We start from the raw sequence: 16,931 nt of genomic DNA, 5'->3' as shown, positions 1-16,931 counted from the left end.
TACTGGTCTTCCAGGGAACGATCAAATGGTAGACTGTTTCAGACGTTACTCCAATGGAGGAATGTGCGGATGGTGACTGTTGTATTCAATCCCGATGCAATTTCAGTGTTTTATCAACACTCTGATAGCCCACAGATTATAGAATGCCACCAGATGTGCATCGGAAACTACTACTGGTCTTCCAGGAAACGATTAAAGCGAGGACTGTTTCAGACATTACTCCCATGGCGGAAAGTGTGGATGGTGACTCTTGTATTCAATCCCGATGAAATTTCTGTGTTTCATCAACACTCTGATAGTCCACAGATAACACAATGCCACCAGATGTGCATCGGAAACTACTACTGGTCTTCCAGGGAACGATCAAAGCGTAGACTGTTTGAGACATTAATCCTGTGGAGGAAAGTGAGCATGGTGCCTGTTGTATTCAATCCCGATGCAATTTCTGTGTTTCATCAACACTCTGATAGTCCACAGAATACAGAATGCCGACAGACGTGCATCGGAAACTACTACTGGTCTTCCAGGGAACGATCAAAGCGTAGACTGTTTGAGACCTTACTCCCGTGGAGGAAAGTGCGCATACTGACTGTTGTATTCTATCCCGAAGCAATTTCTGTGTTTCATCAACACTTTGAAGGTCAACAGATTACAGAATGCCTCCAGATGTGCATCGGAAACTACTACTGTTCTTCCAGGGAACGATCAAAGCGTAGACTGTTTGAGACATTACTCCCGTGGTGGAAAGTGCCGATGGTGACTGTTGTATTCAATCCCGATGCAATTTCTGTGTTTCATCAACACTCTGATACTCCACAGATTACAGAATGCCTCCAGATGTGCATCGGAAACTACTACTGGTCTTCCAGGGAACGATCAAGGCATAGACTGTTTCAGACGTTACTCCCATGGAGGAAATTGCGGATGGTGACTGTTGTATTCAGTCCCGATGCAATTTCTGTGTTTCATCAACACTCTGATAGTTCACAGAATACATATTGTCTCCAGATGTGCATCGGAAACTACTACTTGTCTTCCTGGTTACGATCAAAGCGTAGACTGTTTCAGACATTACTCCCATTGAGGAAACTGCGGATTGTGGCAGTTGTACTCATTCCCGATGCAATTTATGTGTTTCATCAACACTTTGAATGTCCAAAGATTACAGAATGCCTCCAGATGTGCATCGGAAACTACTACTGGTCTTCCAGGGTACAATCAAAGCGTAGACTGTTTCAGACATTACTCCCATTAAGGAATGTGTGGATGGTGACTGTTGTATTCAATCCCGATGCAATTTCTATGTTTCATCAACACTTTGAAGATCCCCAGTTTACAGAATGCCTCCAGATGTGCATCGGAAACTACTACTGGTCTTCCAGGGAACGATCAAAGCGTAGACTGTTTTAGACATTATTCCCATGGAGAAAAGTGCGGATTGTGACTGTTGTATTCAATCCCGATGCAATTTCTGTGTTTCATCAACACTTTGAAGGTCAACAGATTACAGAATGCCTCCAGATGTGCATCGGAAACTACTACTGGTCTTCCAGGGAACGATCAAAGCGTAGACTGTTTGAGACATTACTCCCGTGATGGAAAGTGCGGATGGTGACTGTTGTATTCAATCCCGATGCAATTTCTGTGTTTCATCAACACTCTGATACTCCACAGATTACAGAATGCCTCCAGATGTGCATCGAAAACTACTACTGGTCTTCCAGGAAACGATAAAAGAGTACACTGTGTGAGACATTACACCCACGGAGGAAAGGGCCCATGGTGACTGTTGTATTTAATCCCGATGGAATTTCTGTGTTTCATCAACACTCTGATAGTCCACAGATTACAGAATGCCTCCAGATGTGCATCGGAAACTACTACTGGTCTTCTAGGAAACGATAAAAGAGTACACTGTTTGAGACATTACTCCCACGGAGGAAAGGGCCCATGGTGACTGTTGTATTTAATCCCGATGCAATTTCTGTGTTTCATCAACACTTTAAAGAACCACAGATTACAGAATGCCTCTAGATGTGAATCGAAACTTCTACTGGTCTTCCAGGGATCGATCAAACTGTAGACTGTTTTAGACATTACTCCCATGGAGGAAAGTGCGCATGGTGACTGTTGTATTCAATCCCGATGCAATTTCAGTGTTTCAACAACATTCTGATAATCCACAGATTACAGAATGCCACCGGATGTGGATCGGAAACTACTACTGGTCTTCAAGGGAACTATCAAAGCGTAGACTGTTTGAGACATTACTCCCATGGAGGAAGGTGCACATGGTGATTGTTGTATTGAATCCCGATGCAACTTCTGTGTTTCATCAACACTCTGATAGTCCACAGATTACAGAATACCTCCAGAAGTGCATCGAAAACTACTACTGGTCTTCCAGGAAATGATCAAAGCGTAGACTGTTTGACACACTACTCCCGATTAGGAAAGTGCGCATGGTGACTGTTGTATTCAATCCCGATGCAATTTCTGTGTTTCATCAACACTTAGAAGGTCAACAGATTACAGAATGCCGGCAGATGTGCATCGGAAACTACTACTGGTCTTCCAGGGAACGATCAAAGCGTAGTTTGTTTGAGACATTACTCCCGTGGTGGAAAGTGCGGATGGTGACTGTTGTATTCAATCCCGATGCAACTTCAGTGTTTCAACAACATTCTGATAGTCCACAGATTACAGAATGCCACCGGATGTGCATCGGGAACTACTACTGGTCTTCCAGGGAATGATCAAAGCGTCGACTGTTTGACACACTACTCCCGTTTAGGAAAGTGCGCATGGTGACTATTGTATTCAATCCCGATGCAATTTCTGTGTTTCATCAACACTGTGACAGTCCACATATTACAGAATGAAACCAGATGTGCATCGGAAACTACTACTGGCCTTCCTGGGAACGATCAAAGCTTAGACTGTTTGATACATTATTCCCATCGAGGAAAGTGAGCATGGTGACTGTTGTATTCAATCCCGATGCAATTTCTGTATTTCATCAACACTTTGAAGGTCCACAGATTACAGAATGCCTCCAGATATGCATCGGAAACTATTACTGGCCTTCCAGGGAACTATCAAATGGTAGACTGTTTCAGACGTTACTCCCATGGATGAATGTGCGGATGGTGACTGTTGTATTCAATCCCGATGCAATTTCAGTGTTTTATCAACACTCTGATAGCCCACAGATTACAGAATGCCACCAGATGTGCATCGGAAACTACTACTGGTCTTCCAGGAAACGATTAAAGCGAGGACTGTTTCAGACATTACTCCCATGGCGGAAAGTGTGGATGGTGACTGTTGTATTCAATCCCGATGAAATTTCTGTGTTTCATCAACACTCTGATAGTCCACAGATAACAGAATGCCACCAGATGTGCATCGGAAACTACTACTGGTCTTCCAGGGAACGATCAAACCGTAGACTGTTTGAGACATTAATCCTGTGGAGGAAAGTGAGCATGGTGCCTGTTGTATTCAATCCCGATGCAATTTCTGTGTTTCATCAACACTCTGATAGTCCACAGAATACAGAATGCCACCAGACGTGCATCGGAAACTACTACTGGTTTTCCAGGGAACGATCAAAGCGTAGACTGTTTGAGACATTACTCCCGTGGAGGAAAGTGCGCATGGTGACTGTTGTATTCAATCCCGAAGCAATTTACGTGTTTCATCAACACTTTGAAGGTCAACAGATTACAGAATGCCTCCAGATGTGCATCGGAATCTACTACTGGTCTTCCAGGGAACGATCAAAGCGTAGACTGTTTGAGACATTACTCCCGTGGTGGAAACTGCGGATGGTGACTGTTGTATTCAATCCCGATGCAATTTCTGTGTTTCATCAACACTCGGATACTCCACAGATTACAGAATGCCTCCAGATGTGCATCGGAAACTACTACTGGTCTTCCAGGGAACGATCAAAGCGTAGACTGTTTGAGACTTTACTCCAATGGAGGAAAGTACGCATCGAGTCTGTTGTATTCAAACCCGATGCCATTTCTGTGTTTCATCTACAATCTGATAGTCCACAGATTACAGAATGCCAACAGATGTGCATCGGAAACTACTACTGGTCTTCCAGGGAACGATCAACGCATAGACTGTTTCAGACGTTACTCCCATGGAGGAAATTGCGGATGGTGACTGTTGTATTCAGTCCCGATGCAATTTCTGTGTTTAATCACCACTCTGATAGTTCACAGAATACAGATTGTCTCCAGATGTGCATCGGAGACTACTACTTGTCTTCCTGGTTACGATCAAAGCGTAGACTGTTTGAGACATTACTCCCATTGAGGAAAGTGCGGATTGTGAAATTTGTATTCATTCCCGATGCAATTTATGTGTTTCATCAACACTTTGAAGGTCCAAAGATTACAGAATGCCTCCAGATGTGCATCGGAAACTACTACTGGTCTTCCAGGGTACAATCAAAGCGTAGACTGTTTCAGACATTACTCCCATTAAGGAATGTGTGGATGGTGACTGTTGTATTCAATCCCGATGCAATTTCTATGTTTCATCAACACTCTGATAGTCCACAATTTACAGATTGCCTCCAGATGTGCATCGGAAACTACTACTGTTATTCCTGGGAACGATCAAAGCGTAGACTGTTTCTGACGTTACTCCCATGGAGGAAATTGCGGATGGTGACTGTTGTATTCAATCCCGATGCAATTTCTGTGTTTCATCAACACTCTGATAGTCCACAGAATAGAGATTGTCTCCAGATGTGCATCGGAAACTACTACTGGTCTTCCTGGGAACGATCAAAGCGTAGACTGTACCAGACATTACTCCCATTGAGGAAATTGCGGATTGTGACAGTCACCATGCGCACGGGAGTAATGTCTCAAGCTGTCTACGCTTTAATCGTTCCCTGGAAGACCAGTAGTAGTTTCCGATGCACATCTGGAGGCATTCTGTAATCTGATGAGTATCTGAGGGTTGATGAAACACAGAAATTGCATTGGGATTGAATACAACAGTCACCATTCGCAATTTCCTCCACAGGAGTAATGTCTCAAACAGTCTGCGCTTTTGATCGTTCCCTGGAAGACCAGTAGTAGTTTCCGATGCACATCTGGAGGCTTTCTGTAATCTGTGGGCCCTCAAAGTGTTGATGAAACACAGAAATTGCATCGGGATTGAATACAACAGTCACCATGCGCACTTTCCTCCACAGAAGTAATGTCTCAAGCTGTCTACGCTTTAATTGTTCCCTGGAAGACCTGTAGTAGTTTCGGATGCACATATGGAGGCATTCTGTAATCTGATGAGTATCTGAGTGTTGATGAAACACAGAAATTGCATTGGGATTGAATACAACAGTCACCATGCGCTCTTTCCTCCATGGGAGTAATGTCTCAAACGTTCTATTCTTTGATCGTTCCCAGAAAGACCAGTAGTAGTTTCCGATGCACATCTGGAGGCAATCTGTAATCTGTGGACTATTGGAGTGTTGATGAAACTCAGAAATTGCATCGGGATTGAATACAAAAGTCACCATGCACACTTCCCCCATGGGAGTAATGTCTCAAACAATTTACGCTTTGATCGTTCCCTGTTAGACCAGTAGTGGTTTCCGATGCACATCTGGAGGCATTCTGTAATCTGTGGACTATCAGAGTGTCGATGAAACACAGAAATTGTTTCGGGTTTGAATACAACAGTCACCATTCGCACTTTCCTATATGGAGTAATGTCTCAAACAGTCTACGCTTTGATCGTTCCCGAAGACCAGTAGTAGTTTCCGATGCACGTCTGGAGTCATTCTGTAATCTGTGGACTATCAGAGTGTTGATGAAACACAGAAATTGAATAGGGATTGAATACAACAGTCACCATGCGCACTGTCCTCCAAGGGTGTAATGTCTCAAACAGTTTACGCTTTCATCGTTCCCTAGAAGACCAGTAGTAGTTTCCGATGCACATCTGGAGGCATTCTGTAATCTGTGGACTATCAGAGTGTTGATTAAACACAGAAATTGCATCGGGATTGAATACAACAGTCACCATTCGCACTTTCCTCCATGGGAGTAATGTCTCAAGCTGTCTACGCTTTAATCGTTCCCTGGAAGACCAGTAGTAGTGTCCGATACACATCTGGAGGCATTCTGTAATCTGTGGACTATCAGAGTGTTGATGAAACACAGAAATTGAATCGGGATTTAATACGACAGTCACCATGCACACTTTCCTCCAAGGGAGTAATGTCTCAAACAGTTTATGCTTTCATCGTTCCCTGGAAGACCAGTAGTAGTTTTCGATGCACATCTGGAGGCATTCTGTAATCTGTGGACTATCAGAGTGTTGATGAAACACAGAAATTTCATCGGGATTGAATACAACAGTCACCATGCACACTTTCCTCCATGGGAGTAATGTCTGAAACAGTCTACGCCTTGATCGATCCCTGGAAGACCAGTAGTAGTTTACGATGCACATCTGGAGGCATTCTGTAATCTGTGGACTATCTGAGTCTTGATGAAACACAGATATTGCATCGGGATTAAATACAACGGTCACAATGCGCACTTTCTTCCATGAGAGTAATGTTTCAAACTGTCATCGATTTGATCGTTCCCTGAAGACCAGTAGTAGTTTCCGATGCACATCTGGAGGCATTCTGTAATCTGTGGTCTATCCGGGTGTTGATGGAACACAGAAATTGTATCGGCATTGAGTACAACAGTCACCATGTGAACTTTCCTCCATGGGAGTAATGTCTCAAACAGTCTACGCCTTGATCGTTCCCTGGAGGACCAGTAGTAGTTCCCGATGCACATCTGGAGCCATTCTGTAAACTGTGGATTATCAGAGTGTTGTCGAAACACAGAAACTGCATCTTGATTGAATACAACAGTCACCATGCACACTTTCCCCCATGGGAGTAATGTCTCAAACAATCTACGCTTTGATCGTTCCATGTTACCCCAGTAGTGGTTTCCGATGCACATCTGGAGCCATTCTGTAATCTGTGGACTATCAGAGTGACGATGAAATACATAAATTGCTTCGGAATTAAATACAACAGTCACCATGCGCACTTTCCTATATGGGAGTAATGTCTCAAACAGTCTACGCTTTGATCGTTCCCTGGAAGACCAGTAGTGGTTTCCGATGCACATCTGGTGGCATTCTGTAATCTGTGGACCTTCAAAGTGTTGATGAAACACAGAAATTGCATCGGGATTGAATACAACAGTCATCATGACCACTTTCGTCCATGGGAGTAATGTCTCAAACAGTCACCATTCGCACTTTCCTCCATGGGAGTAATGTCTCAAAGATTCTACGCCTTGATCGTTCCCAGGAGGACAAGTAGTAGTTTCCGATGCACATCTGGAGCCATTCTGTAAACTGTGGATTATCAGAGTGTTGTTGAAACACAGAAATTGCATCGGGATTGAATACAACAGTCACCATGCCAACTTTCCTCCATGGGAGTAATGACTCAAACAGTCTACGCTTTGGTCGTTCCTGCAAGACCAGTAGTAGCTTCCGATGCACATCTGGAGGCATTATGTAATCTGATGAGTATCTGAGGGTTGATGAAACACAGAAATTGCATTGGGATTGAATACTACAGTCGACATGCACTATTTCCTCCATGGGAGTAATGTCTCAAACGGTCTATTCTTTGGTCGTTCCCAGAAAGACCAGTAGTATTTCCCGATGCACATCTGGAGGCAATCTATAATCTGTGGACTATCAAAGTGTTGATGAAACTCAGAATTTGCATCGGGATTGAATACAACAGTCACCATGCGCACTTTCCTCCATGGGAGTAATGTCTCAAACAGGTTACGCTTTAATCGTTCCCTGGAAGACCAGTAGTAGTGTCCGATTCACATCTGGAGCCATTCTGTAATCTGTGGACTATCAGAGTGTTGTTGAAACACAGAAATTGCATCGCGATTTAATACAACATTCACCATGCGCACTTTCCTCCATGGTAGTAATGACTCAAACAGTCTACGATTTGATCGTTCCCTGGAAGACCAGTAGTAGTTTCCGATGCACATCGTTAGTCATTCTGTTATCTGTGGACTATCAGAGTGTTAATAAAACACGGAAATTGAATCGTGATTGAATACAACTGTCACCATGCGCACTTTCTTCCATGGGAGTAATGTCTCAAACAGTTTACGTTTTGATCGTTCCCTGGAAGACCAGTAGTAGTTTCCGATGCACATATGGAGGCATTGTGTAATCTGTGGAATATCAGAGTGTTGATGAAACACATAAACTGCATGGCGATGGAATACAACAGTCAGCATGAGCACTTTCCTCCATGGGAGTAATGTCTCAAACAGTCTACGCTTTCATCGTTCCCTGGAAGACCAGTAGTAGTTTCCGTTGCGCATCTGGAGGCCTTCTGTAATCTGTGGACTAACTGAGTGTTGATGAAGCACAGAAATTGCATCGGGATTGAATACAACAGTCACCATGCGCACTTTCCTCCACGGGAGTAATGTCTCAAACAGTCTATGCTTTGATCGTTCCCTCGAAGACCAGTAGTAGTTCCCGATGCACATCTGGAGGCATTCTGTAATCTGTGGACTATCTGAGTGTTGATGAAACACTGAAATTGCATCGGGATTGAAAACAACAGTCACCATGCACACTTTCCCCCATGGGAGTAATGTCTGAAACATTCTACCCTTTGATCGTTCGCAGTTAGACCAGTAGTAGTTTCCGATGCACATCTGGAGGCATTGTGTAATCTGTGGAATATCAGAGTGTTGATGAAACACATAAACTGCATGGTGATGGAATACAACAGTCAGCATGAGCACTTTCCTCCATGGGAGTAATGTGTCAAACAGTCTACGCTTTCATCGTTCCCTGGAAGACCGGTAGTAGTTTCCGTTGCGCATCTGGAGGCCTTCTGTAATCTGTGGACTAACTGAGTGTTGATGAAGCACAGAAATTGCATCGGGATTGAATACAACAGTCACCATGCGCACTTTCCTCCACGGGAGTAATGTCTCAAACAGTCTATGCTTTGATCGTTCCCTCGAAGACCAGTAGTAGTTTCCGATGCACATCTGGAGGCATTCTGTAATCTGTGGACTATCAGAGTGATGATGAAACACAGAAATTGCATCGGGATTGAATACAACAGTCACCATTCGCACTTTCCTCCACAGGAATAATGTCTCAAACAGTCTATGCTTTGATCGTTCCCTCGAAGACCAGTAGTAGTTTCCGATGCACATCTGGAGGCGTTCTGTAATCTGTGGACCTTCAAAGTGTTGATAAAACACAGAAATTACATCGTGATTGAATACAACAGTCACCATGCGCACTTTCCTCCATGGGAGTAATGTCTCAAACAGTCTATGCTCTGATCGTTCCCAGGAAGACCAGTAGTAATTTCCGATGCACATCTGGAGGCAATCTGTAATCTCTGGACTATCAGAGTGTTGATGAAACACAGAAATTGCATCGGGATTGAATACAGCAGTCACCATTCGCACTTTCCTCCACAGGAGTAATGTCTCAAACAGTCTACGCTTTTGATAGTTCCCTGGGAGACCAGTAGTAGTTTCCGATGCACATCTGGAGGCATTCTGTAATCTGAGGACTATCTGAGTGTTGTTGAAACACAGAAATTGCTTCGGGATTGAATACAACAGTCACCATGCGCACTTTCCCCCATGGGAGTAATGTCTCAAGCATTCTACGATTTGATCGTTCCTTGTTAGACCAGTAGTAGTTTCCGATGCACATCTGGATTCATTGTGTAATCTGTGGACCATCACAGTGTTGATGAAACACAGAAATTGCTTCGGGATAGAATACAAGAGTCACCATGCACACTTTCCTCCATGGGAGTAACGTCTCAAACAGTCTATGCTTTGATCCTTCCCTGGAAGACCAGTAGTGGTTTCCGATGCACATCTGGAGGCATTCTGTAATCTGTGGACTATCAGAGTGTTGATGAAACAAAGAAATTGCATCGGGAATGAATACAACAGTCACTATGACCACTTTCCTCCATGGGAGTAATGTCTCAAACTGTCATCGATTTCATCGTTCCCTGAAGACTAGTAGTAGTTTTCGATGCACATCTGGAGGCACTCTGTAATCTGTGGTCTATCCGGGTGTTGATGAAAGACAGAAATTGTATCGGCATTGAATACAACAGTCACCATGCGAACTTTCCTCCATGGGAGTAATCTCTCAAACAGTCTACGCCTTGATCGTTCCCTGAAGGACCAGTAGTAGTTTCCGATGCACATCTGGAGGCATTCTGTAAACTGTGGACTATCAGAGTGTTGTTGAAACACAGAAATTGCATCGCGATTGAATACAACAGTCACCATGCGCACTTTTCTCCATGGGAGTAATGACTCAAACAGTCTACGCTTTGATCGTGCCCTGGAAGACCAGTAGTAGTTTCCGATGCACATCTGGAGGCAATCTGTAATCTGTGGACTATCAGAGTGTTGATGAAACTCAGAAATTGCATCGGGATTGAATACAACAGTCACCATGCACACTTTCCCCCATGGGAGTAATGTCTCAAACAATCTACGCTTTGATCGTTCCCTGTTAGACCAGTAGTGGTTTCCGATGCACATCTGGAGGCATTCTGAAATCTGTGGACTATCAGAGTGTTGATGAAACACAGAAATTGCTTCGGGATTGAATACAACAGTCAACATGCGCACTTTCCTCCATGTGAGTAATGTCTCAAACAGTCTACAATTTGATCGTTCCCTGGAAGTCCAGTAGTAGTTTCCGATGCACATCTGGAGTCATTCTGTAATCTGTGGACTATCAGAGTGTTGATGAATCACAGAAATTGAATCGGGATTGAATACAACAGTCACCATGCGCACTTTCCTCCAAGGGAGTAATGTCTCAAAAAGTTTACGCTTTCATCGTTCCCTGGAAGACCAGTAATAGTTTCCGATGCACATCTGGAGGCATTATGTAATCTGATGAGTATCTGAGGGTTGATGAAACACAGAAATTGCATTGGGATTGAATACTACAGTCGACATGCACTATTTCCTCCATGGGAGTAATGTCTCAAACGGTCTATTCTTTGGTCGTTCCCAGAAAGACCAGTAGTATTTTCCGATGCACATCTGGAGGCAATCTATAATCTGTGGACTATCAAAGTGTTGATGAAACTCAGAATTTGCATCGGGATTGAATACAACAGTCACCATGCGCACTTTCCTCCATGGGAGTAATGTCTCAAACAGGTTACGCTTTAATCGTTCCCTGGAAGACCAGTAGTAGTGTCCGATTCACATCTGGAGCCATTCTGTAATCTGTGGACTATCAGAGTGTTGTTGAAACACAGAAATTGCATCGCGATTTAATACAACATTCACTATGCGCACTTTCCTCCATGGTAGTAATGACTCAAACAGTCTACGATTTGATCGTTCCCTGGAAGACCAGTAGTAGTTTCCGATTCACATCGTTAGTCATTCTGTTATCTGTGGACTATCAGAGTGTTAATAAAACACGGAAATTGAATCGTGATTGAATACAACTGTCACCATGCGCACTTTCCTCCATGGGAGTAATGTCTCAAACAGTTTACGTTTTGATCGTTCCCTGGAAGACCAGTAGTAGTTTCCGATGCACATATGGAGGCATTGTGTAATCTGTGGAATATCAGAGTGTTGATGAAACACATAAACTGCATGGCGATGGAATACAACAGTCAGCATGAGCACTTTCCTCCATGGGAGTAATGTCTCAAACAGTCTACGCTTTCATCGTTCCCTGGAAGACCAGTAGTAGTTTCCATTGCGCATCTGGAGGCCTTCTGTAATCTGTGGACTAACTGAGTGTTGATGAAGCACAGAAATTGCATCGGGATTGAATACAACAGTCACCATGCGCACTTTCCTCCACGGGAGTAATGTCTGAAACAGTCTATGCTTTGATCGTTCCCTCGAAGACCAGTAGTAGTTCCCGATGCACATCTGGAGGCATTCTGTAATCTGTGGACTATCTGAGTGTTGATGAAACACTGAAATTGCATCGGGATTGAAAACAACAGTCACCATGCACACTTTCCCCCATGGGAGTAATGTCTGAAACATTCTACCCTTTGATCGTTCGCAGTTAGACCAGTAGTAGTTTCCGATGCACATCTGGAGGCATTGTGTAATCTGTGGAATATCAGGGTGTTGATGAAACACATAAACTGCATGGTGATGGAATACAACAGTCAGCATGAGCACTTTCCTCCATGGGAGTAATGTGTCAAAAAGTCTACGCTTTCATCGTTCCCTGGAAGACCAGTAGTAGTTTCCGTTGCGCATCTGGAGGCCTTCTGTAATCTGTGGACTAACTGAGTGTTGATGAAGCACAGAAATTGCATCGGGATTGAATACAACAGTCACCATGCGCACTTTCCTCCACGGGAGTAATGTCTCAAACAGTCTATGCTTTGATCGTTCCCTCGAAGACCAGTAGTAGTTCCCGATGCACATCTGGAGGCATTCTGTAATCTGTGGACTATCAGAGTGATGATGAAACACAGAAATTGCATCGGGATTGAATACAACAGTCACCATTCGCACTTTCCTCCACAGGAATAATGTCTCAAACAGTCTATGCTTTGATCGTTCCCTCGAAGACCAGTAGTAGTTTCCGATGCACATCTGGAGGCGTTCTGTAATCTGTGGACCTTCAAAGTGTTGATGAAACACAGAAATTACATCGTGATTGAATACAACAGTCACCATGCGCACTTTCCTCCATGGGAGTAATGTCTCAAACAGTCTATGCTCTGATCGTTCCCAGGAAGACCAGTAGTAATTTCCGATGCACATCTGGAGGCAATCTGTAATCTGTGGACTATCAGACTGTTGATGAAACACAGAAATTGCATCGGGATTGAATACAGCAGTCACCATTCGCACTTTCCTCCACAGGAGTAATGTCTCAAACAGTCTACGCTTTTGATAGTTCCCTGGGAGACCAGTAGTAGTTTCCGATGCACATCTGGAGGCATTCTGTAATCTGAGGACTATCTGAGTGTTGTTGAAACACAGAAATTGCTTCGGGATTGAATACAACAGTCACCATGCGCACTTTCCCCCATGGGAGTAATGTCTCAAGCATTCTACGATTTGATCGTTCCTTGTTAGACCAGTAGTAGTTTCCGATGCACATCTGGATTCATTGTGTAATCTGTGGACCATCACAGTGTTGATGAAACACAGAAATTGCTTCGGGATAGAATACAAGAGTCACCATGCACACTTTCCTCCATGGGAGTAACGTCTCAAACAGTCTACGCTTTGATCCTTCCCTGGAAGACCAGTAGTGGTTTCCGATGCACATCTGGAGGCATTCTGTAATCTGTGGACTATCAGAGTGTTGATGAAACAAAGAAATTGCATCGGGATTGAATACAACAGTCACCATGCACACTTTCCCCCATGGGAGTAATGTCTCAAACAATCTACGCTTTGATCGTTCCCTGTTAGACCAGTAGTGGTTTCCGATGCACATCTGGAGGCATTCTGAAATCTGTGGACTATCAGAGTGTTGATGAAACACAGAAATTGCTTCGGGATTGAATACAACAGTCAACATGCGCACTTTCCTCCATGTGAGTAATGTCTCAAACAGTCTACAATTTGATCGTTCCCTGGAAGTCCAGTAGTAGTTTCCGATGCACATCTGGAGTCATTCTGTAATCTGTGGACTATCAGAGTGTTGATGAATCACAGAAATTGAATCGGGATTGAATACAACAGTCACCATGCGCACTTTCCTCCAAGGGAGTAATGTCTCAAACAGTTTACGCTTTCATCGTTCCCTGGAAGACCAGTAATAGTTTCCGATGCACATCTGGAGGCATTCTGTAATCTGTGGACTATCAGAGTGATGATAAAACACAGAAATTGCTTCGGGACTGTATACAACAGTCACCATGCGCACTTTCCTCCATGGGAGTAATGTCTCAAACAGTATACGATTTGATCGTTCCCTGGAAGACCAGTAGTAGTTTCCGATGCACATCGTTAGTCATTCTGTTATCTGTGGACTATCAGAGTGTTGATAAAACACGAAAATTGAATCGGGATTGAATACAACAGTCACCATGCGCACTTTCCTATATGGGAATAATGTCTCAAACAGTTTACGTTTTGATCGTTCCCTGGAAGACCAGTAGTAGTTTCCGATGCTCATCTGGAGGCATTCTGTAATCTGTGGACTATCAGAGTGTTGATGAAACACAGAAACTGCATCGGGATGGAATACAACAGTCACCATGCGCACTTTCCTCCATGGGAGTAATGTCTCAAACAGTCTACGGTTTGATCGTTCCCTGGAAGACCAGTAGCAGTTTCCGTTGCACATCTGGAGGCATTCTGTAATCTGTGGACTAACTGAGTGTTGATGAAACACAGAAATTGCATCGGGATTGAATACAACAGTCACCATGCGCACTTTCCTCCACGGGAGTAATGTCTCAAACAGTCTATGCTTTGATCGTTCCCTCGAAGACACGTGGCAGTTTCCGATGCACATCTGCAGGCAATCTGTAATCTGTGGACATTCAAAGTGTTGATGAAACACAGAAATTACATCGTGATTGAATACAACTGTCACCATGCGCACTTTCCTCCATTAGAGTAATGCTTCAAACAGTCTATGCTTTGATCGTTCCCAGGAAGACCAGTAGTAGTTTGCGATGCACATCTGGAGGCAATCTGAAGTCTGTGGACTATCATTGTGTTGATGAAACACAGAAATTGCATCGGGATTGAATAGAACAATCACCATGCGCACTTTCCCCCATGGGAGTAATGTCTCAAATATTCTACGCTTTGATCGTTCCTTGTTAGACGAGTAGTATCTTCCGATGCACATTTATAGGCTTTCTGTAATCTGTGGACTATCAGAGTGTTGATGAAACACAGAAATTGCTTCCGAATTGAATACAACAGTCACCATGCGCACTTTCCTCCATGGGAGTAATGTCCCAAACAGTCTACGCTTTGATCGTTCCCTGGAAGACCAGTAGTAGTTTCCGATGCACATCTGTAGGCATTCTGTAATCTGTGGACTATCAGAGTATTAATGAAACACAGAAATTCCATCGGGATTCAAACAACAGTCACCATTCGCACTTTCCTCCATTGGAGTAATGTCTCAAAGAGTTTACGCTTTGATCGTTCCCTGGAAGACCAGTAGTAGTTTAAGATGCACATCTGGAGGCATTCTGTAATCTGTGGACTATCAGAGTGTTGATGAAACAAAGAAATTGCATCGGGATTGACTACAAAAGTCACCATGTGCTCTTTCCTACATAGGAGTAATGTCTCAAACAGTCTACGCTTTGTTCGTTCCCTGTAAGACCAGTAGTTTTTTCCGTTGCACATCTGGATGCATTCTGTAATCTGTGGACTATCAGAATGTTGATGAAACACAGAAATTGCATCGGGATTGAATACAACAGTCACCATGCGCACTTTCCTCCATGGTAGTAATGTCTCAAACAGTCTACGCTTTGATCGTTCCCTGGAAGACCAGAAGTAGTTTCCGATGCACATCTGTAGGCATTCTGTTATCTGTTTACTATCAGAGTGTTGTTGAAACACAGAAATTGCCTCGGGATTGAATACAACAGTCACCATGCGCACTTTCCTCCATGGTAGTAATGTCTCAAACAGTCTACGTTTTGATCGTTCCCTGGAAGACCAGTAGTAGTTTCCCATGCACATCTTTAGTCATTCTGTTATCTGTGGACAATCAGAGTGTTGATAAAAGACGGAAATTGAATCGGGATTGAATACAACAGTCACCATGCGCACTTTCCTCCATGGGAGTAATGTCTCAAACAGTTTACGCTTTGATCGTTCCCTGGAAAACCAGTAGTAGTTTCCGATTCACATCTGGAGTCATTCTGTAATCTGTGGACTAACTGAGTGTTGATAAAACACAGAAATTGCATCGGGATTGAATACAACAGTCACCATGCGCACTTTCCTCCATGGGAGTAATGTCTCAAACAGTCTACGCTTTGATCGTTCCCTGGAAGACCAGTAGTAGTTTCCGATGCACATCTGAAGGCATTCTGTAATCTGTGGACGAACTGAGTGTTGATGAAACACAGAAATTGCAATGGGATTGAATACAACAGTCACCATGCGCACTTTCCTCCATGGGAGTAATGTCTCAAACAGTCTACGCTTTGATCCTTCCCTGGAAGACCAGTAGTAGTTACCGTTGAACATCTGGAGGCATTCTGTAATCTGTGGACTATCATAGTATTGATGAAACACTGAAATTGAATCGGGATTGAATACAACAGTCACCATGCGCACTTTCCTCCATGGGAGTAATGTCTCAAACAGTCTATGATTTGATCGTTCCCAGGAAGACCAGTAGTAGTTTCCGATGCACATCTGGAGGCAATCTGTAATCTGTGGACTATCAGAGTGTTGATGAAACACAGAAATTGCATCGGGATTGAATACAACAGTCACCATGTGCAATCTCCTCCACAGGAGTAATGTCTCAAACAGTCTACGCTTTGATCGTTCCCTGGAAGACCAGTAGTAGTTTCCGATGCACATCTGGAGGCACTATGTAATCTGTGGACCTTCAATGTGTTGATGAAACACAAAAATTCCATCGGGATTGAATAGAACAGTCACCATGACCACTTTCCTCCATTGGAGTAATTCTCGAACAGTCAACGCCTTGATCGTTGCCTGGAAGACCAGTAGTAGTTTACAATGCACATCTGGAGGCATTCTGTAATCTGTGGACTAACTGAGAGTTGATGAAACACTGAAATTGCATCGGGATTTAATACAACAGTCACCATGCGCACTTTCCCCCATGGGAGTAATGTCTCAAACATTCTACGCTTTGATCGTTCCTTGTTA

Source organism: Schistocerca gregaria, unplaced genomic scaffold (genome assembly GCF_023897955.1).
Source record: "Schistocerca gregaria isolate iqSchGreg1 unplaced genomic scaffold, iqSchGreg1.2 ptg000066l, whole genome shotgun sequence".
Taxonomy (NCBI): Eukaryota; Metazoa; Arthropoda; class Insecta; order Orthoptera; family Acrididae; genus Schistocerca; species Schistocerca gregaria.
Note: the sequence above shows the minus strand (reverse complement) of the source record.